The sequence below is a fragment of the Eurosta solidaginis genome, chromosome 3, assembly GCF_040869045.1.
Source record: "Eurosta solidaginis isolate ZX-2024a chromosome 3, ASM4086904v1, whole genome shotgun sequence".
NCBI lineage: Eukaryota > Metazoa > Arthropoda > Insecta > Diptera > Tephritidae > Eurosta > Eurosta solidaginis.
Window position 1 is genome coordinate 99,039,964 of NC_090321.1, and position 23,996 is coordinate 99,063,959.

Here is a 23,996-nt window from a genome sequence, read left to right on the forward strand (position 1 = left end):
GTTGCGCTACCAAAAATCCACAAGCCGGACACGCCAATGAGGCCCATCATTAATTTCAAATCGGCACCATGTTACAAACTGTCCAAATATTTAAAAACGATATTGATAGATACTCTGGAGCTAAGGAACGAATATGCAATAGCTAACACAACAGAACTAATAGAGAGACTCGAGACCGTAGAGCTAACAAGAAACAGCAAATTGGTATCTTTTGACATAAAAGATTTATACCCATCTATACCACTATCGGAGACTTTGGACATAGTTAGCTCAACAATAGTTCATAACACAAAAAACAAAGTGGAAAGTATGCAAATCACAAATACACTAAGAACCACTTTACGTCAAAACTATTTTCAATTCAACAATAAAATATATAGACAAACAAACGGTCTTGGAATGGGAAGCCCCACATCAGCAATTATTATGGAAGTTTTCATGCAAAATCTGGAAGAAAAGTACATACAGGAGCTGAAGTCCAAATTAGGCGTGTCATTTTATGCTAGATACGTGGATGACATAATATGCGTTTTAACTACTAATAACGAAGAGCTTGTACTGGAGTACCTAAACAAGCAGCACGGAAATATAAAATTTACAATGGAAACCGAAAAAGACGGAGGAATCAACTATCTAGACCTCACGATAAATATTGATAAAGAAGCCAAAAGATTTAACTATGACATATATAGAAAGTCAACGGCCACCGATACAATAATACACAATACCTCAAATCACCCTCAACAGCATAAAAATGCAGCATTAAGGCACTTGGTACATAGACTTGAAAGAACACCGCTTACACAAGCGGCATATAAGAGAGAACTTGAGGTCATATATAATATCGCTGCAAACAACGGATATAAAAAAGCACTAGTAGATAAGCTCAGAAGGACAAATGGAGAACCAAAAAGAAATAATGAAAAGGAAAATAATAGCTGGACGACTATGACATATACTGGAAAAGCAACATATAAATTGGCAAACTTCTTTAAAAAATACAACATTAACACAGCATTCAAAACATCGAACAATCTAGGGCGAAAACTAAGAACTAACATTAACTCATAGGATCGGTTAAGCAGCCACGGCGTATACAAGCTTACCAGCGGATGCCAGCATAGTTACATAGGACAAACAGGACGGCAAATAAGAACGAGGTTCAGAGAACATATTAGAGATTACAACAAAAAAATACGGAATCCAAACATTATACCCGAGTATAACTTCGCGAATCACATGGTCGAGAATGAATGTTCCCCAGCAAACATCAATAAAACAGTTAGGGTTCTTCACATACAGGAAAAGGGCCGACGTCTCAGCGTACTCGAAAACATGGAAATCTACAAACAGAAAACATTCGACGGTAGAATAATAAACGAACAGATAAACACAATTTCTGACACAATATTTGAGCCTTTAAAATTTGTTTACAGGAAACAACTTAATCACACAGGTACAACAGACAAACACACAACACCAAATAAACACAAAACAATTAACACACCAAAACAAAAAACCGACAAAGAAGGTCAAACGACTAAAATCACAGATTTCTACCTACCCCAGTCAGCCACACAAATCGATTAGTAAACCACCCTCGGTTCTAAATGAACACACAGCACGTACAAATAACTAAATATACACAAGCATCAATTTGACAATACCTGCTCATATACCTACGAACTATAAATACAGGACAAACGACAACAACAGATCAGAACGAAAATCGACACTGACGATGGCACAACGCCGAAACCGGTTTGTTTCAAAACCAAATTTGACAAGGGATTACGGAAAATCGTTCCAATATACATCGCTTTGGAGAGTGTTATCTATGTGATGGTCCTTTGTCGGATACAGATCCGATACGCTCCGGTAACACAGCTCCATTAAGGTGCTGGCCCGACTATCTCGGGAACGATTTATATGGCCACATTGAACCTTCAGGCCATCCCTCCCTCCCCACCCCCAAGTTCCATGAGGAGCTTGGGGTCGCCAGAGCCTCGTCTGTTAGTGAAACGGGATTCGCCGCTCGAAGGTGAGGTTGACAATTGGGTTGGAGAAGCTATATGTTGCGCTACACAACCCCTTGAATCCTTTTTCATGCTCCTCGGGATTTTGGGTTAGAGGTGATATTGAGTTTTTGCGCTACAGACCATAGTAATGGCGCTGCAGATGGTATATGCGCAACTGTGAAACAAGCATAAAGGGCCAATTAATGGTGACTTATCCATAACCAGATGAAACAGCTGATCGAACCAGTCTTATGGAAATCAATGTAATCGGTTAATGGTGCCATACCATAACGCTAAAGCCATAACCAGACCATAGCGAACCAATTGGTTTTAATATTTCGCCATATCCATAACCTAAAAATATTTGAGTTGGTGAATTTATGAATTTTTGTATATTTTATTTATTGTTTTGGATACATTTTGACTAAGAGACTTATTGCAATTTTTGCGTTTTCCTCATTTTTATGAAAATGTCAGATGTTTAAGATTATGGCACCAGTAATCGATCACAATGGAGATGGTTATGGATATGTGTATGGTTACGACTAAGGCGTTAGCGTTAAGGAGGTTTAATTGGCCCTTAATATACAGCCATTATAGCTAGGGAATGTCTTGCTAAAATACCACTGGACTGCTTCAAATATCTAGTTGCAAAAAAAAACAAATTGAATAAGGTCAACGTTTTTACGCATCAAAACAGCATCGACATGGGAAAGCGCTGAAATAATAAAGGACCTTCGAATATATACATATACATGCTTCCTGTTCATATTTATTTGAATTTAAAAACATTTCCTTGAAAAGTACAAAAATTGTGAATTCATACAAGTGAAAAATCTTTCTATCTCTTCATTGCCATACCTACCTGTCAAATAAAAGCTGACAGGAAGAATGGCTATGCCGAATGAGCAGAGAATGGAAGAAATGTTTATTTTTTGCTCACCGTTATTGAATTAAAGTATCATTAATCGCCCATTTGTGTTTCAAAAGAGCTTTTCTTTGAAATGTTTATACAGAAAATCAGGCTACATATTAATTTTCATTTCTAAGATGTAGTTATTAGATAAAATATGAGCACCCAGTTAAGCAAACATTTTAAAATATGTAAATAATGCAATGTGCCAGTCGTTTACAAAAATGTTTGAAAAACCCTATTTTCGAATTTCATACTAGGTCATACCCGTCACAAAAAGTGGACACACCCGTCCCTTGATTAGGATTTCTTTTGAAAAGTCAGTATGACATACAGCCAAAAAGACTTCCAACCATGTGCTGTTCCAACAATTGTATACGTATTCTGTAAGAAATTTTACAGGAACTTCACTGTAAAGTCACTACCGTCACTGTCATCTTTTTTATTATCTACCTGGTGCAAACAGTTTTAATCTTCACATGAATTTGATTAGTGTCCTTAAATTAAAGTAACAGTTTTAAATTCTAAAATTATAACGAAAAATGTCACTATCACGGTTACTTCCATCACAATGGAAAACTGCCTATAGTCGTATGTATATAGTCTAAATATATAGAATTTTTTACAGGGTTCATGCCATGCAGCGAATCGCACTAGTTCCGAACTAGCGTCAGAACTTACGCATTTAGAAATGGAAATATGTAGTTCAAATTCTGTCCTCTCGCGGTGGTTTTATCTGACACACGGTGCTAGTTCGAAGGTAATCATTAAATATGTGGTACAAAATTTTCGCTTTACGTGACTGTCTCTTAAATACATACAAGTATGTGGATATGTGAAGTCTAAATTGATGCTGTCAGCTTTTGTAGATTTCCTTAAAATTTTGTTATTGCTTAGCCATCGAGTGATTTGGTTAAATCGTAAGAGATCTCAGCACTTGGACTTTTGCAAAATTGCTTTGCCAATTTATATTTGAAATTTTCAATTTTGTTATTTTACAAGTTCTTGATGGATCCCCATCGGAATTTTTGACAAATTGTGTGCAATAAAATATTCACTTCAACAAATTGAACATCACATGTTTTATTTAGTTATGTCGAATCAGTTCTTTTTACATATACACACTTATGTAACTCAAATTGTCAGAAGTGATTTTGTACATTTCAACTTGAGATACATACATATGTATGTTTATTTACAAACAACATACAAAAACTCGATTCTTGTATCGATACCACAAATTAACTCTCTTGATTTTGTAATGCGATTGCACAAAATAGACATTTATACATATGGATGCTTATATATGAAAAAGATATTATATACACACTTACATACATGTAGTACACCTAATCAAATTGAACAAGTACAGGTGTCTAAGTTCGGGTGTAACCGAACATTATATACTCAGCGTGAGCTTTAATTGTACATTTCATTTCAGAAATATTACTTTTCTACATAACACGTGGCACCGCCCGTTTAAAAAAAAATGTCTCCCCATTTTCTCTTACAATAAAACTTGGTAAGTGAAATATCATTGATTTAAAACTATTTTTTGCTAAGTTATTCTAGGGCGTGGTCCTTAACCGATTTAGTTAATTTTTCTTCAAAGCATTCCCTATAGTAAAGGCAACCTCTCTGCCGAATTTTGTTACGATAGGTTTAAAGATTTTTGATTTATGATTAATAATATTTGTAAAATTGATTTTATCACAAGTGGGCGGTGCCACCCCCATTTTAGAAAATTGTTCAACATTTTTATCAAGAGTCTCAGTATCAGTCTACATTTCAAATTTCAACATTCTAGGTGTATTATTTACTAAATTATCAGGTTTTTTGTGTTTTCTAAAATTTTATATATATACTAGCAGACCCGGCAGACATTGTTCTGCCCTAAATTTGGCCTATCTGCATACATTTTAATAAGCTTTTTCCGTCTAACTCTAGCCTACCCTCTACACTTTTTCCTAATCTTTTTATTCACTCCTCCCTCCGTCTTTTTCGCTTCATCTACATCTTCGTCTCATTCTATCTCTTTCTCAGCCTCCTTCTCTCTTTCCTCTTCTCTCAAGTTTTTCTCCTTCTTCTTCATCTCTTATTGCCAGTCCCAGAGGGTGGTATGTATTTTGTTCCAGTCCCATTCCGAGTCTCAGTCTCAGTCCCAGTCCTAGTTCTAATCCCAGTCCCAGCCCGTCCCTGGTATACTTACCGGAAAAAAGCATCGTAAATACTAATATAGGCAAATTTATATACCAAATTTCAGTCAAATCGAATAGGACGTACATATGTAAATAGGTACGCGGGTATTATTAATTCATGTCTTTATTTCGGCTTCGCATGCATATTTATCAGTTTTGCCAGGTCGATGCGACTTAGTCGAATATCACAATGAAAATTACTTTAAAGCTCTCAGCAACAGCTTTCATTTGATATCTATAATACACACACATTCTCGGAGTATCCGGGTCTATTTTTTGGCCTATATCTCGAGCCCCTAGTCACTCAGCGGTGTAAAACTTACTCTGTACAAAAGCATACATCAACAGCTTCAATTTGACACCCATAATAAAAAAACACATTCTAGGTGGATCCGGGTCCATGTTTTGGCCTATATCTCCATTGATACCCATAATGTAAAAACACATTCTATGTGTATCCGGGTCCACGTTTTGGGCTATATCTCGAGACCCTAGCCTCCCAGTTGTATGAAAATTATCCTGTACTATAGCACTCATCAACAGCTGTCATTTGATATCCATATTGTATAAACACATTCTAGGGGTACCCGGGTCCACGTTTTGAGCTATATCTCGAAACCCTAGCCTCCCAGTTTTATGAAAATTATCCTGTACTATAGCACTGATCGACAGCTTTCATTCGATATCCATATTGTATAAACACATTCTAGGGGTACCCGGATACACGTGTTGGGCTATATCTCGAGACCCTAGCCTCCCAGTTGTATGAAAATTATCCTGTACTATAGCACTCATCAACAGCTTTCATTTGATATCCATATTGTATTTGATATCCATATAGCACTCATCAACAGCTTTCATTTGATATCCATATTGTATAAACACATTCTAGGGGTACCCGGGTCCACGTTTTGGGCTATATCTCGAGACCCTAGCCTCCCAATTGTATGAAAATTATCCTGTACTATAGCACTCATCAACAGCTGTCATTTGATATCCATATTGTATAAACACATTCTAGGGGTACCCGGGTCCACGTTTTGAGCTATATCTCGAAACCCTAGCCTCCCAGTTGTATGAAAATTATCCTGTACTATAGCACTGATCGACAGCTTTCATTCGATATCCATATTGTATAAACACATTCTAGGGGTAGCCAGGTCCACGTTTTCATCTCAAGACCCTAGACACGTAGCGAAAAAGAAGGTAGACGTTGGCCGATTCTCACACCTACCTAATATGCTCACAAAATTTCATGAGAATCGGTTCAGCCGTTTCGGAGGAGTTCAGCCTCTAAAACCGTGACAGAAGAATTTTATATATTAGAAAAAGTGGGCTCGGTTATCATCCGATTTCACTCATTTTCGGTACCAATCTATTCTGGGTCCAGATAAGATCGTGTACCAAATTTGGTGAAGATATCTCAATATTTACTGAAGCTATCGTGTTAACGGGCGGCGGACGGACGAACGGACATGGCTCAATCACATTTTTTTTCGATACCGATGATTTTGATATATGTAAGTCTATATCTATCTCGATTCCTTTATACCGGTACAGCCAACCGTTATCCAATCAAAGTTAATATACTCTGTGTGCAAAGCACGCTGAGTATAAAAACAAAAAAAGATGCAAGGGAAAACGAAGAAAATTTATATCACTGACTTAACAAATTAATATTTTCCAATGTTTTAAATTCCGTTTTCCCTTGGTGGAAGTCGTTTTTATTTTAAAAATATCTCTAGTTTTATTTGAACCGACAATTTTGAATACAACATATGTATGTAACTCCCATGATTGGAAATTTAGAAAAAATAAAATATGCTTAATTCAAAATTCGCTCTACATATATAACTTATGATACAAATATATACCCAATGTGGTCATCGTGGTGTGGAGTATGCAGAGTGTGCTCGCCTACCACACAGAAGGTCCTAAGTCTAATTATCGGGCAAATTCACATCAAAATACTTTTTTTGCTACTTGGAAAAAGAAAATGCTTTATGTGCTTAACGCGTTATTAGGCCCTATTGGTATACTTTGTATCAGCAAGCCTCTCTGAGTGTAATCCCATCTCTTAATGGGCTACCCACTAAGCAGAATATGGTCGCTTCTAGTGCACCGTTCACCGCTTCGGTACTGTCGACTATTTGTTTAGCGGCATCTTATGCAGCAGGGGACAGCATTTTAGCCTCATTCTTAGAGGCTTCCCACCCTCTTTTCATGCAGGGCGATTTAGCAATTGCATGATTTATATTGTTACGAATATTAGCAACACTAAGGGGTACTGTCATCTCTAAGTCGATGCTAAACAGTGATATCATGCACATCAATACATCAATCATTATGTATCTACATAAACGAATCAATAATTATATCTACACATATGTACGTACACGCAGCGGAGAAGCAACGCACAAACACATGCATATATGTTATCTGAGGTGCTCACAAGAGAGGGCAATAATTTGTGCAAGTATTACTCACGCGCATATGAGAAGCCATAAACGTAGTTGTGGCTGATGATTTTGTAGCTGATAACTAACTAGTAAGTTCTGGAATGGAAAAGCCTAGAAGTATGCAACGAGAGAGTAGAGGCGCGAGAGTTAGATTCATTTAAGCTATAAATCAGTTGAGTTAAGCAAGCTATCAGTAAGCGAAGTATAAGTGTTATTGTGAAGTACTTAATAAAGGCCATTTTTGCATTGTTGAAGATTGGAGTTATTATCAACAGTTTAGTGATTCGAACTTAGCAGAAGGTTGCAAATAAGAGGATTTGCAGTAAATTCGTTACAATATGATAATGAAACATAAACTTGGAGCCAAAAATTACTCACAATGGCTAGCTCATTTTTAAAACTATGGGCATCAGAAATACAAGACATTCTTTAAAAGATTTTCAGATCATCCGCAAACAAAAGGAACTCAGGATGATATATCATTAACCGTCCTATACTCGCGCATTGGTCTCTGAGACCGAGGAAACACATTTTTGTAATTATTTTTATGCTCGAAAATCTGGAGAAGCCGAGCTCTATGCTAGCTGTCGGATTTGTGGCTTACTTCGTTTTAGTGCACGCTGTGCGTTCGTGCGAAAAGTACGTGTTGTAGCATTTGGTGCCAATCGGTCCGTGAGACCGACGCGAGTATGCCCTGATTGTTATTGTGAGGCTCAAAACTGAGCCAAACATAGATAAATATATACTTTGATATTATTAAGAAGTTCATTTTGTTTTTATACTGAGCGTGCTTTGCACACAAAGTATATTAACTTTGACTGGATAACGGTTGGTTGTACAGGTATAAAGGAATCGATATAGATATAGACTTCCAAATATCAAAATTATCAGTATCGAAAGAAACTTAATTGAGCCATGCCCGTCCGTCTGTCCGTTAACACGATAACTTGAGTAAATTTTGATGTATCTTGATGAGTTTTGGTACATAGGTTCCTGGGCACTCATCTCAGTTCGTTATTTAAAATGAACGATATCGGACTATAACCATCGAAAATTTCGAAAAAGAGAAAAAATGCTATAATTCATTACCAAAGAAGGATAAAGCGATGAAACTTGGTAGGTGGGCTGACACTATGACGCAGAATATAAAATTAGTAAAATTTTGGACAATGGGCGTGGCAGCGCCCACTTTTAAAAGAAGGTAATTTAAAAGTTTTGCAAGCTATAATTTGGAAGTCGTTGAAGGTATCATGATGAAATTTGGCAAGAACGTTACTACTATCACCATATATGTGCTAAATAAAAATTAGCAAAATCGGACGAAGAACACGCCCACTTTAAAAAAAAAAAATAGTTTTAAAGTCAAATTTTAACAAAAAATTTAAAATCTTTACAGTATATAAGTAAATTATGTCAACATTCAACACCAGTAATTGTATGGTGCAACAAAATACAAAAATAAAAGAAAATTTCAAAATGGGCGTGGCTCCGCCCTTTTTCATTTAATTTGTCTAGAATACTTTTAATGCCATAAGTCGAACAAAAATTTACCAATCCTTGTGAAATTTAGAAGGGGCATAGATTTTACGACGGTAACTGTTTTCTGTGCAAATTGGGGGAAATCGGTTGAAGCCACGTCCAGTTTTAATACACAGTTGACCATCTGTCCTTCCGCTCGGCCGTTAACACGATAACTTGAGCAAAAATCTTTACTTAACTTAGTTCACGTACTTACCTGAACTCACTTTATCTTGCTATTAAAAATGGGCCCAATTTTTCGATATCGAAAATTACGAAAAATGGAAAAAATGCCATAATTCTATACCAAATAGGAAAAAGGGATGAAACATGGTAATTGGATTGGTTTATTGACGCAAACTATAACTTTAGAGAAAACTTTGTAAAATGGGTATGACACCATATTAAGTAGAAGAAAATGAAAAAGTTCTGCAGGGCGAAATCAAAAGCCCTTGGGATCTTGGCAGGAATACTGTTCGTGGTATTGCATACATAAATAAATTAGCGGTACCCGACAGATTATGTTCTGGGTTACCCTGGTCCACATTTTGGTCGATATCTTGAAAACGCCTTCACATATACAACTAAGGGTAACTCCCTTTCACAACCCTCATTAATACCTTTTATTTGATACCCATATCGTACAGACACATTATAGAGTCACCCCTAGTCCATCTTTATGACGGTATCTCGAAAACGCGTCCACCCATAGAAATAAGGCCCTCTCCCTTTAAAAATACTCATTAACATCTTTTTTTTTATACCCATATCGTACAAATACATTCTACAGTCACCCCTGGTTCACCTTTATGGCGATTTCTAGAAAAGTCGTCCACCTATAGAACTAAGGCCTACTCCCTTTTAAAATACTCACTAGCACCTTTCATTTGATACCCATATCGTAAAAACACATTCTAGAGTCACCCCTGGTCCACTTTGTGGCGATATCTCGAAGAGGCGTCCACCTATAGAACTAAAGCCCACTCCCTTTTAAATACTCTTACCACCTTTCATTTGATACCCATATCGTACAAACGCATTCTAGAGTTACCCCTTGTCCACCTTTATGGCGATGCCTCGAAAAGGCGTCTTCTATAGAACTAGGGATCACTCCCTTTTAAAATGCTCATTACCACCTTTCATTTGATACCCATATCCAACAAACACATTCTAGAGTCACCCTTGGTCCACCTTTATGGCGATGTCCGAAATGGCGTCCACCTATAGAACTATGACCCATGCCATAGAAACACATTCCAGGGTTACCCTAGGTGCATTTTCCTACATAGTGATTTTCCCTTATTTTGTCTCCAAAGCTCTCAGCTGAGTATGTAATGTTCGGTTACACCCGAACTTGGCCTTCCTTACTTGTTAACAGGAATTTCAGATTTTATTTTTGTTTTCCTATTACTTAAGAAAGATATCTCAAATTTGAAGACTGATTTGTGATAGACTGAAAGTCTGTAAAATAATTCATAAATGAAGTACTATGCACACTATTTTGTTTCATTATGCCCTAAATTTTAAAATAATTATAATATTAAAAAAAAAAAAAAAAGTATGTAAAAACAAGTAAGGAAGGCTAAGTTCGGGTGTAACCGAACATAACATACTCAGTTGAGAGCTATGGAGACAAAATAAGGAAAATCAATCTGGGGTAACCCTGGAATGTGGTTGTATAACATGTGTATCAAATGAAAGGTATTAAAGAGTATTTTAAGAGAGAATAGGCCATAGTTCTATGGATGAACGCCATTTAGGGATATCGCCATAAAGGTAGACCAGGGCTGACTCTAGAATTTGTTTGTACGATATGGGTATCAAATGAAAGGTGTTACTGAGCATTTTAAGAGGGAGTGGGCCTTAGGTCTATCGGTGGACGCCTTTTCGAGATGTCCCCATTAAGGTGGACCAGGGGTGATTCTATAATGTGTTTGTACGATATGGGTATCAAATGAAAGCTGTTAATGAGTATTTTGAAAAGGAGTGATCCTTAGTTCCATAGGTGGACGCCGTTTCGAGATATCGCCATAAAGGTGGACCAGGGGTGTCTCTAGAATGTGTTTGTACGATATGGGAATCAAATGAAAGGTGTTACTGAGCATTTTAAGAGGGAGTGGGCATTAGGTCTATAGGTGGACGCCTTTTCGAGATATCGCCATTAGGGTGGGCCAGGGGTGACTCTAGAATGTTTGTACGGTATGGGTATCAAACGAAAGGTGTTACTGAGCATTTTAAGAGGGAGTGGGCATGAGGTCTATAGGTGGACGCCTTTTCGAGATATCGTCATTAGGGTGGGCCAGGGGTGACTCTAGAATGTGTTTGTACGATATGTGCATCAAACGAAAGGTGTTACTGAGCATTTTAAGAGGGAGTGGGCATTAGGTCTATAGGTGGACGCCCTTTCGAGATATCGCCATTAGGGTGGGCCAGGGGTGACTCTAGAATGTTTGTACGATATGGGTATCAAACGAAAGGTGTTACTGAGCATTTTAAGAGGGAGTGGGCATTAGGTCTATAGGTGAACGCCTTTTCGAGATATCGCCATTAGGGTGGGCCAGGGGTGACTCTAGAATGTGTTTGTACGATATCGGTATCAAATGAAAGGTGGTAAGGAGTATTTTAAAAGGGAGTAATCCTTAGTTCTATAGGTGGACGCCTTTTCGAGATATCGCCATAAAGGTGGACCAAGGGTGACTCTAGAATGTTTGTACGATATGGGTATCAAACGAAAGGTGTTACTGAGCATTTTAAGAGGGAGTGGGCATTAGGTCTATAGGTGGACGCCTTTTCGAGATATCGCCATTAGGGTGGGTCAGGGTGACTCTAGAATGTGTTTGTACGATATGGGTATCAAATGAAAGGTGGTAATGAGTATTTTAAAAGGGAGTAATCCTTAGTTCTATAGGTGGACGCCTTTTCGAGATGTCGCCATAAAGCTGGACCAAGGGTGACTCTAGAATGTTTGTACGGTATGGGTATCAAACGAAAGGTGTTACTGAGCATTTTAAGAGGGAGTGGGCATTAGGTCTATAGGTGGACGCCTTTTCGAGATATCGCCATTAGGGTGGGCCAGGGTGACTCTAGAATGTGTTTGTAAGATATGGGTATCAAATGAAAGGTGGTAATGAGTATTTTAAAAGGGAGTAATCCTTAGTTCTATAGGTGGACGCCTTTTCGAGATATCGCCATTAGGGTGGGCCAGGTGTGACTCTAGAATGTTTGTACGATATGGGTATCAAACGAAAGGTGTTACTGAGCATTTTAAGAGGGAGTGGGCATTAGGTCTATAGGTGGACGCCTTTTCGAGATATCGCGATTAGGGTGGGACAGGGGTGACTCTAGAATGTTTGTACGATATGGGTATCAAACGAAAGGTGTTACTGAGCATTTTAAGAGGGAGTGTACATTAGGTCTATAGGTGGACGCCTTTTCGAGATATCGCCATTAGGGTGGGCCAGGGGTGACTCTAGAATGTTTGTAGGATATGGGTATCAAACGAAAGGTGTTACTGAGCATTTTAAGAGGGAGTGGACATTAGGTCTATAGGTGGACGCCTTTTCGAGATATCGCCATTAGGGTGGGCCAGGGTGACTCTAGAATGTGTTTGTACGATATGGGTATCAAATGAAAGGTGGTAATGAGTATTTTAAAAGGGAGTAATCCTTAGTTCTATAGGTGGATGCCTTTTCGAAATATCGCCATTAGGGTGGGCCAGGTGTGACTCTAGAAGGTTTGTACGATATGGGTATCAAACGAAAGCTGTTACTGAGCATTTTAAGAGGGAGTGGGTATTAGGTGTATAGGTGGACGCCTTTTCGAGATATTGCCATTAGGGTGGACCAGGGGTGACTCTAGAATGTTTGTACGATATGGGTATCAAACGAAAGGTGTTACTGAGCATTTTAAGAGGGAGTGGACACTAGGTCTATAGGTGGACGCCTTTTCGAGATATCGCCATTAGGGTGGGCCAGGGGTTACTCTAGAATGTTTGTACGATATGGGTATCAAACGAAAGGTGTTACTAGCATTTTAAGAGAGAGGGGGCATTAGTTCTATAGGTGGACGCCTTTTCGAGATATCGCCATTAGGGTGGGACAGGGGTGACTCTGGTATGTTTTTGTACGATATGGATATCAAATTAAAGGTATTAATGAGGGTTTTAAAAGCGAGTGGCCCTTAGATGTATATGTGAAGGCGTTCTCGTGATATCCACCAAAATGTGGACCAGGTGATCCAGAAAATCATCTGTCGGGTACTGCTAATTTATTTATATATGCAATACCACTAACAGTATTCCTGCCAAGATTCCAAGGGCTGTTGATTTCGCCTTGTAGAACTTTTTCATTTTCTTCTACTTAATATGGTAGGTGTCACACCCATTTTACAAAGATTTTTCCAAAGTTATATTTTGCGTCAACAAACCAATCCAGTTACCATGTTTCATCCCTTTTTTCGTATTTGGTATAGAATTATGGCATTTTTTTCATTTTTCGTAATTTTCGATATCGATAAAGTGGGCGTGGTTATGGCCAGATTTCGCCCATTTTTTTATACCAAGAAAAAGTGAGCTCAGGTAAATACGTGGGCTAAGTTTAGTAAAGATATATCGGATTTTGCTCAAGTTATTGTGTTAATGGCCGAGCGGAAGGACAGACGGTGGACTGTGTATAAAAACTGGGCGTGGTTTCCACCGATTTCGCCCATTTTCACAGAGAACAGTTACCGTCATAGAATCTATGCTCCTACCAAATTTGAGAAGGATTGGTAAATTTTTGTTCGACTTATGGCAATAAAAGTATTCTAGACAAACTAAATGAAAATGGGCGGAGCCACGCCCATTTTCAAATTTTCTTTTATTTTTGTATTTTGTTGCATCATATCATTACTGGAGTTGAATTTTGACTTAATTTACTTATATACAGTAAAGATATTAAATTTTTTGTTAAAATTTGAATTTAAAAAATTTTTTTTTTAAAAAGCGGGCGTGTTCTTAATCCAATTTTGCTAATTTTTATTTAGCACATATAGAGTAATAGTAGTAACGTTCCTGCCAAATTTCATCATGATATCTTCAACGACTGCCAAATTACAGCTTGCAAAACTTTTAAATTACCTTCTTGTAAAAGTGGGCGGGGCCACGCCCATTGTCCAAAGTCTTACTAATTTTCTATTCTGCGTCATAGCGTCAACCCATCTACCAAGTTTCGTCGCTTTATCTGTCTTTTGTAATGAGTTATCGCACTTTTTCGGTTTTTCGAAATTTTCGATATCGAAAAAGTGGGCGTGGTTATAGTCCGATATCGTTCATTTTAAATAGCGATCTGAGATGAGTGCTCAGGAACCTACATACCAAATTTCATCAAGATACCTCAAAATTTACTCAAGTTATCGTGTTAACGGGCGGACGGACGGACGGACGGACGGACGGACGGACGGACGGACATGGCTCAATCAAATTTTTTTTCGATCCTGATTATTTTGATATATGGAAGTCTATATCTATCTCGATTCCTTTATATATGTACAACCAACCGTTATCCAATCAAACTTAATATACTCTGTGAGCTCTGCTCAACTGAGTATAAATATATTGCTGGGGGTATGAACTATCGGTCTGTGAGTCCGTGCGCGAAAACAGATGTTACAATAATTGGCGCGAGTATAGGAAGGTTAATAAAAATAACGAAAAGGAGGATACCTAGGATACTGCCCTAAGGAACGCCTGAGGAGTCAATGAAGGGATCGGACACACAATCATCAACAACGACTACACACTTGCGAAGAGAAAGATAAGATTTAAGCCATAGGAAGGTTGAATTAAAACTAAAATTGGCTAACGTGTCTATTAAAATTTAATGACTGACCTTGTCGAAGGCTTTTGAGAAGTTTGTATAAACAGTGTCCACTTGCAGCCGATCATTTAAAACTGGCAACGTGCAGTTTCAATAAGTACACACCTCGATTAGGTTTTGCAGCCCGAGCGTACGTCGGTCTCTCCTAAGACTACGGCGTAGATCCTACCATGCGCTGGTCTAACTATGAAGGTTGCGGCTCGTCTGTTTCTGGAATTTCATTTTGTTTTTGCATTTTTGGTTTGCTCGGAGAGTGCCTTTTGTGTTTGAGCAGAGCGAATTTTGGCTTGACGGCTCTGTGCAATGGTCCAGGCTTCGCCGGTGGGTGTATTGTTGGAACTATTAACGAGCATATTCTTGGCCTCCGAGGCCCTTGGGTGAGAGCCAGATTTCGTGAGTGCTCTCTTGAATCCCCGAACAGCTTTCGGTTCGCTGAATTTCGCGCATTGCAGTGTTTTTTCGACTATGCCAACGTCTGCCTAGCGCACATTCAGCTCATCATCTAAATCAGTGGTCACCAAAATTTAAACTTTGGCTGTGTTAGTAGTGGTTTAGTTGTTGATAAAACAAATAATAGTTTAAAAAAACTAAAGAAACACGCTTTTATAGCTAACAGAACTAAAAAATAGAAAATAATTTTCAATTAAAAATAGTTTATATAACAGTAGTAGAAGGTCAAACAATCATTTAGAGTTAATCACCTCAAAATAAAATTATAATAAAATTAACAGAATAATTTAATTCAGATTAAAAAGCGTGGGGTGCATTTGACTACATTTCATATCTTTCCTCTCAGATAGTTGCCAATGGAATGATTGTAACATTGAATATCAAGCACCCCACGCTTTTTACTGTGAATTAAATTATTCTGTTAATAACTTAAATTTTATTATAATTTTATTTTGCGGTGATTAACTATAAATGGTTGCTTAACCTTCTACTACTGTTATATAAACTGTTTTTAATTGAAAATTATTTTCAATTTTTTAGTTCAGTTAGCTATAAAAGCGTGTTTCTTTAGTTTTTTTAAACTATTATTTATTTTGAATTTTTTAGTTCAATTAATTTTAAAAGTTTTAGTCGAGAGTGATGAAACCTCGAAACGCCAGCGGTCCATGGATGAATCCAACCCCACTGCACCGAAAAGGGCCAAGACGCAGGGAGGCTGGACGCGGTCTTTCGCCGAAATTGCCAAGGGTCGGCAAATCATTGGCATTATAGACGAGAGCAGCGAAGATGGCAGGATCCCGAAACAACAGTGGAAGTGGACCGAGGCCGCGCTCGCTACGGTGGCCGTTAAGGCTAAGAAAGACAACCCTAGTCCACCGCCATCTTACACCAATGCAGGGTGGTTCCAGGGCAATGTCAAGCTAATTGCTAAGCTAAAACCGAGCTTGTCCTCTTCACGAGGAGGTACAAAGTACCAAATCTTACACCGAGAATTGGGGGTACATTCTTAGCGTTTAGCGATCAAGTCAAGTATTTGGGAGTCATTCTGTATAGGAAGCTATTACGGAGTGGCAGCAGCAGAGCTGTTCACCTGCAAGAGGGCAATTCGCACCTCCTGGGCATTCTCCCCTAAGGTGACCTACTGGATTTAAAAAGCCATTGTGCGCCCGATTCTTCTTTATGGTGCCTTGGTCTGGTGGCCTGCACTAGCTAAAAGTACCTATCTTAAAATTCTGCAAAAGGTGCAACGGAGTTCGGAGCTCTGCATTACCGGGGCTCTCGGCTAGACTCCAAATTCCCTTACATACATACATGGATACAGAGATACATAGATAGATACAGGCCAAGCTAATAAAAGCGTGTTAAAAAGGGCTCCAGTATGCTCTTTCGTAGATGTGCCATGCATCCACTTCTATCATTAATAAAGAAATGCGTTTTTCGCATTATTTGCAAGGTTTCAAATATATGGCCATTTGGGGTGGTCATAAGTTCAATTGACCTTATGTCCGTTAACCTTATGTCCCCCCACCATCACATTATTGCATTGTCATCGAGCCTTGATACGTGTGCAAAGTTTCAATCAAACTTATGGTCATACAAAGTGGTAATAAGGCCAATTGACCTTATGGACGTTGACCTTATGTCACCGCACCATCACATTTATGCATTGTTATTGAGCCCTGATACGTGTGCAAAGTTTCAATCAAACTTATGGCCATTCAAAGTGGTAATAAGGCCAATTGACCTTATGGCCATTGACCTTATGTCACCGCACCATCACATTAATGCATTGCCATCGAGCCTTGATACGTGTGCAAAGTTGCAATCAAACTTATGGCCATTCAAAGTGGTAATAAGGCCAATTTACCTTATGGCCGTTTACCTTATGTCACCACACCATCACATTAATGCATTTTCATCGGTCCTTGATACGTATGCAAAGTTTCAAATTAATCAGACTTCTAGAAACCTGTGAAATTAAGCTCAAATATTCCGTTAAATAGATACAGGCAAGCTAATAAAAGCGTGTTAAAAACAATGAGGTCGGACATATCACGCATGTTCGTTAACACTCAAAAAATAATTAGTAAATATGCCATACAAATATTATTTTATTGCTTGACTATAATGAATCATTGGGAGACTTGAGAAGCAGATGTCGTGATATTTTCGCACACGTGAAATGTGATAGGCAGATGTCCCGCTGTTTTTCATTTAACTCATACGGCGAAAGGCTAAGCAGCGACATCTATTTTGAGAAAGTAGGTTTATTAAAGGCAGCGTTGCCAAACTAAAGACAAGTAATTAACAAATTATCTGGCTCACAAATTGAACCAGACTTCTATCTGGATTTATCTGGCTCAAATCTTTGTTGTTGCATTTACACGCAAAATTATTTATCTGGCACAGGCTTTTGCCACCGGATGATGGCTAATCTAATAATGAAACAGATGCCTCATAAGCAGGGCAACCAAAGTATACAAAAGCATATTTTTTATATGACTGGACACAATTTCACCAAAAAATTTGAATTTTGAGTTATGCTTTAAAATATGAGTTTTAGTAATGCAACAATACGGCATTTGTGAAGTAAAAATATGGGTAAAATCAAAGGAAGGTATAGTTTAGTATAGGAGAAAGTTTGAGAGTGTATGAAAAATATTTGTATTAAATTTTTATTAGCTGAAACCAACGTAAGTTTTTAGCCTCTTTGCCGAATTGGCATATGCATTGCATTTTTATTTTTAATGAAAAACTTTGGTCCGGGTCATTTAATCCATTAGTATTCGGAATATAAAAGCCTATTTTACAGCTTATAAGGACCTTAAATGCATATTTTTAAGCATAAATTTCGATTTTAAAGGCATTTAACAAACGCATAAATAGGTTTTTCTTTCATATTTTGCGTTGCCCTACTCATAAGAAAACAGTTTGGGAAATCTTAATTTTTTTGGATTCTTTATTCGCCATAAAATCAGTAGATTTTTTCATGCAAAATTATGCATTGCTTTATTTCGTATTGTACATATACTAAATTAAGAAATTGTCAAAAAACCAGACCATGTTACTTTTTTTCAAGTGCCCGTGGTCGTCAAAGTGATTTTGATAATTTTAAAAAAGTGTATATATATACACTTATATATAATAGCAAGGAGAATCACCATGCCAAATTTCAACATGGTGTATTGCTTTCTTTTAATTTACGGGGTGCGAAACTTATTAATTTTCTTCTTTCCAATGTAGGTAGTACCACACCATTTTCCAAATGATAGCGTTTCCTCAGCGTGCTTTGTACACAGAGTATATTAACTTTGATTGGATAACGGTTGGTTGCACAGGTATAAAGGAATCGAGATAGATATGGACTTCCATATATCAAAATCATCAGTATCGAAAAAAAAATTTGATTGAGCCATGTCCGTCCGTCCGTCTGTCCGTCTGTACGCTAACTCGATAACTTGACTAAATATTGAGATATCTTCATCAAATTTGGAACACGAGCTTATCTGGACCCAGAATAGATTGGTATTGAAAATGAGGGAAATCGGATGATAGCCACGCCCACTTTTTATATATATAACATTTTAAAAACACAAAAAATCTGATTATTTAATAAATAATACACCCAGAATGTTGAAATTTGACGCGAGTTACATACGAATATTCACCACCCACTTAAACCATTTCTCTTTAAAATACTCTCTTTTACATACTCTCTTAATCCTAGTTTTAATGTTAGTAAGTAAGGCTTTATATATGTATATAAACATTACTTTCAATAAAACCTTCTTCTTGGATGAAACCTCAAACGAGTAAGTTCAAATCGGAGTTTTATTAAAAGTTCCAAATGGATTCAAATCAACTAATGAAAGTGGCGCAGTCGAAGTGAACCGAAAAGAAATTAAATTTCAAAGGCTTCTTTTTATTAAATAAAGTTACACCTAATTTTGGTTTTTCTTCTAAAGAATATTTCATTAAACAATTAAATTATTAGTGACAACCTATAAAAAATTAATAAATCGTGTTAAGTGCGGTTATATTCTGTTTATCAGGAAAAAATAAATTCGGACTAAATCAAAAAAAAACCTATGCATATGTTCAAATAATTGCATTGGCATTTATGAATACTTAAATTAAGAAATTTACAAAAAACCAAAAAAGTGATATATATACATTATAAGCATACGTAACAACAAAAAAAACAAATAAATGCGAGAGACATAAAAACGGCAGCAAAAATAATTAGCCGAACATTAGGAAAACAACAAAAAAATTTATAAATATCGTATGATGTGTATAGAAATATTTATTTATATATATATAAATACGTTTGTACGTTAATAAACAAACGAACAAGCAACAATAAAAAAATTATGGGAGAAACAGTGATCGTGTTACTTTTACATAAAACTTTACCCTGAGGAAATGAAAGCCACAGCATAGTTATATAGTGCAAGTAAAAAGAAACATCATTACATAACTGCATAACTTGCTGTGTAAAACCAAAAACACAAAAAAACAGAACAAACAAGTAAGGAAGGCTAAGTTCGGGTGTAACCGAACATTACATACTCAGTTGAGAGCTATGGAGACAAAATTAAGGAAAATCACCATGTAGGAAAATGAACATAGGGTAACCCTGGAATGTGGTTGTATGACATGTGTATCAAATGGAAGGTATTAAAGAGTATTTTAAGAGAGAGTAGGCCATAGTTCTATGGATGGACGCCATTTAGGGATATCGCCATAAAGGTGGACCAGGGCTGACTCTGACTCTAGAATGTGTTTGTACGATATGGGTATCAAATGAAAGCTGTTAATGAGTATTTTGAAAAGGAGTGATCCTTAGTTCCCTAGGTGGACGCCGTTTCGAGATATCGCCATAAAGGTGGACCAGGGGTGTCTCTAGTTGTACCGATATGGGAATCAAATGAAAGGTGTTACTGAGCGTTTTAAGAGGGAGTGGGCATTAGGTCTATAGGTGGACGCCTTTTCGAAATGTCGCCATTAGGGTGGGCCAGGGGTGACTCTAGAATGTGTTTGTACGATATGGGTATCAAACGAAAAGGGTTACTGAGCATTTTAAGAGGGAGTGGGCATTAGGTCCATAGGTGGACGCCTTTTCGAGATATCGCCATTAGGGTGGCCAGGGGTGACTCTGGAATGTGTTTGTACGATATGGGTATCAAATGAAAGGTGGTAATGAGTATTTTAAAAGGGAGCAATCCTTAGTTTCTATAGGTGGACGCCTTTTCGAGATATCGCCATAAAGGTGGACCAAGGGTGGACTCTAGAATGTTTTTACGATATGGGTATCAAACGAAAGGTGTTACTGAGCATTTTAAGAGGGAGTGGGCACTAGGTCTATAGGTGGACGCCTTTTCGAGATATCGCCATTAGGGTGGGCCAGGGTGACTCTAGAATGTTTGTACGATATGGGTATCAAACGAAAGGTGTTACTGAGCATTTTAAGAGAAAGTGGGCATTAGGTCTATAGGTGGGCGCCTTTTCGAGATATCGCCATTAAGGTGGGCCAGGGTGACTCTAGAATGTGTTTGTACGATATGGGTATCAAATGAAAGGTGGTAATGAGTATTTTAAAAGGGAGTAATCCTCAGTTCTATAGGTGGACGCCTTTTCGAGATATCGCCATAAAGGTTGACCAAGGGTGACTCTAGAATGTTTGTACGATATGGGTATCAAACGAAAGGTGTTACTGAGCATTTTAAGAGGGAGTGGGCATTAGGTCTATAGGTGGGACGCCTTTTCGAGATATCGCCATTAGGGTGGGCCAGGGGTGACTCTGGAATGTTTGTACGATATGGGTATCAAACGAAAGGTGTTACTGAGCATTTTAAGAGGGAGTGGGCATTAGGTCTATAGGTGGACGCCTTTTCGAGATATCGCCATTAGGGTGGGCCAGGGGTGACTCTAGAATGTTTGTACGATATGGGTATCAAAGGAAAGGTGTTACTGAGCATTTTAAGAGGGAGTGGACATTAGGTCTATAGGTGGACGCCTTTTCGAGATATCGCCATTAGGGTGGGCCAGGGGTGACTCTAGAATGTTTTTTACGATATGGGTATCAAAACGAAAAGTGTTACTGAGCATTTTAAGAGGGAGTGGGCATTAGGTCTATAGGTGCACGCCTTTTCGAGATATCGCCATTAGGGTGGACCAGGGTTGACTCTAGAATGTGTTTGTACGATATGGATATCAAATTAAAGGTATTGATGAGGGTTTTAAAAGCGAGTGGCCCTTAGATGTATATGTGAAGGCGTTCTCGCGATATCGACCAAATGTGGATCAGGTGATCCAGAAAATCATCTGTCGGGTACTGCTAATTTATTTATATATTCAATAACACTAACAGTATTCCTGCCAAGATTCCAAGGGCTGTTTGATTTCGCCTTGTAGAACTTTTTCATTTTCTTCTACTTAATATGGTAGGTGTCCACACCCATTTTACAAAGTTTTTTCCAAAGTTATATTTTGCGTCAATAAACCAATCCAGTTACCATGTTTCATCCCTTTTTTCGTATTTGGTATAGAATTATGGAATTTTTTTAATTTTTCGTAATTTTCGATATCGATAAAGTGGTTATGGTCGGATTTCGGCCATTTTTTATACCAAGATAAAGTGAGTTCAGATAAGTACGTGGGCTAAGTTTAGTAAAGATATATCAGTTTTTGCTCAAGTTATTGTGTTAACGGCCGAGCGGAAGGACAGACCGGTGGACTGTGTATAAAAACTGGGCGTGGCTTCCACCGATTTCGCCCATTTTCACAGAGAACAGTTAACGTCATAGAATCTATGCTCCTGCCAAATTTCAAAAGGATTGGTAAATTTTTGTTCGACTTATGGCATTAAAAGTATTCTAGACACACTAAATGAAAATGGGCGGAGCCACGCCCATTTTGAAATTTTCTTTTATTTTCGTATTTTGTTGCATTGCAATTTTGACTTAATTTACTTATATACAGTAAAGATATTAAATTTTTTGTTAAAATTTGAATTTAAAAAAAAATTTTTTTAAAAAGTGGGCGTGTTCTTCATCCAATTTTGCTAATTTTTATTTAGCATATATATAGTAATAGTAGTAACGTTCCTGCCAAATTTCATCATGATATCTTCAACGACTGCCAAATTACAGCTTGCAAAACTTTTAAATTACCTTCTTGTAAAAGTGGGCGGTGCCACGCCCATTGTCCAAAATCTTACTATTTTTCTATTCTGCGTCATAAAGTCAACCCATCTACCAAGTTTCATCGCTTTAACCGCCTTTGGCAATGAATTATCGCATTTTTTCGGTTTTTCGAAATTTTCGATATCGAAAAAGTGGGCGTGGTTATAGTCCGATATCGTTCATTTTAAATAGCGATCTGAGATGAGTGCTCAGGAACCTACATACCAAATTTCATCAAGATACATCAAAATTTACTCAAGTTATCGTGTTAACGGACGGACGGACGGACGGACGGACGGACGGACGGACATGGCTCAATCAAATTTTTTCTGGATCCTGATTATTTTGATATATGGAAGTCTATATCTATCTCGATTCCTTTATATATTTACAACCAACCGTTATCCAATCAAACTTAATATACTCTGTGAGCTCTGCTCAACTGAGTATAAAAAAAAAAGGACAGCAACAAATAAATGATTAAATGAAAAGTATTCAAATTGCATTTGATAAAAACAGACAATTAGTGGAAATGGAACACCTTCAGTTAAAAATTGCTCAGTTGGAAGCGATGCTATAACAACAATCTTTAGCCCACCAACAAACCGAAGCAGTGCAGCAACAACAACAACAAACTATAGAAATGCAGCAACAACAGCAACAAGCTTATGAAGCACAACAGACTCAACAAGCTGTAACAACGCAACAACAACAAACTACAATGCAACAACAACTCCAAGCAAACCAATACCTGGTATTAAGCCCAAAAGATATTCTACAACAATTCCGATATATACGTCCCTTGGATGAGAGTCAGTATGTTGGTTCATTTATAAGGTTAGTAGAAAACACGTTTGAGTTATGTCAAGGTAATGGCCAGCTGAAAGAGTTTGGACTCCAAATAATTAAAAATGAAAAAATTTTGGGTGATTCTGGCAGAAGTGTATGAGAACTTGGCGAAGATGCTGATTAGAAGCAAGTAGAATTAAATTTAAGGCAATATTTTAGGCCTCGTCATGCTTATGGCGAAACATTTAATTATTGCAGAATGGTTAAAGTAGCTTCTCTGAGAGAATTATTTAATATATTTGAAAAGGCAAAATTTGATTTAAATGAGCAGTACCAATTTAATGGCAGCCAATCATAATTATATTCATCAGTGAATATTAATAGGGATTTAAAAATAAAAAAAATGTAAGGGCGATAACCTCCGAAGAGGTCTAAGGCCGAGCTTCTCTTCCAATTTGCGTCGTGCTCCTCTTGATTTTCCTTACAAATTGGCCGGATGGGACCTACATGATTTTATGCCGACTCCGAACGGCATCTGCAAGGCAGATGAGTTTTCACTGAGAGCTTTTCATGGCAGAAAAGGGATTTAGTAGATATATTATTAGAAAA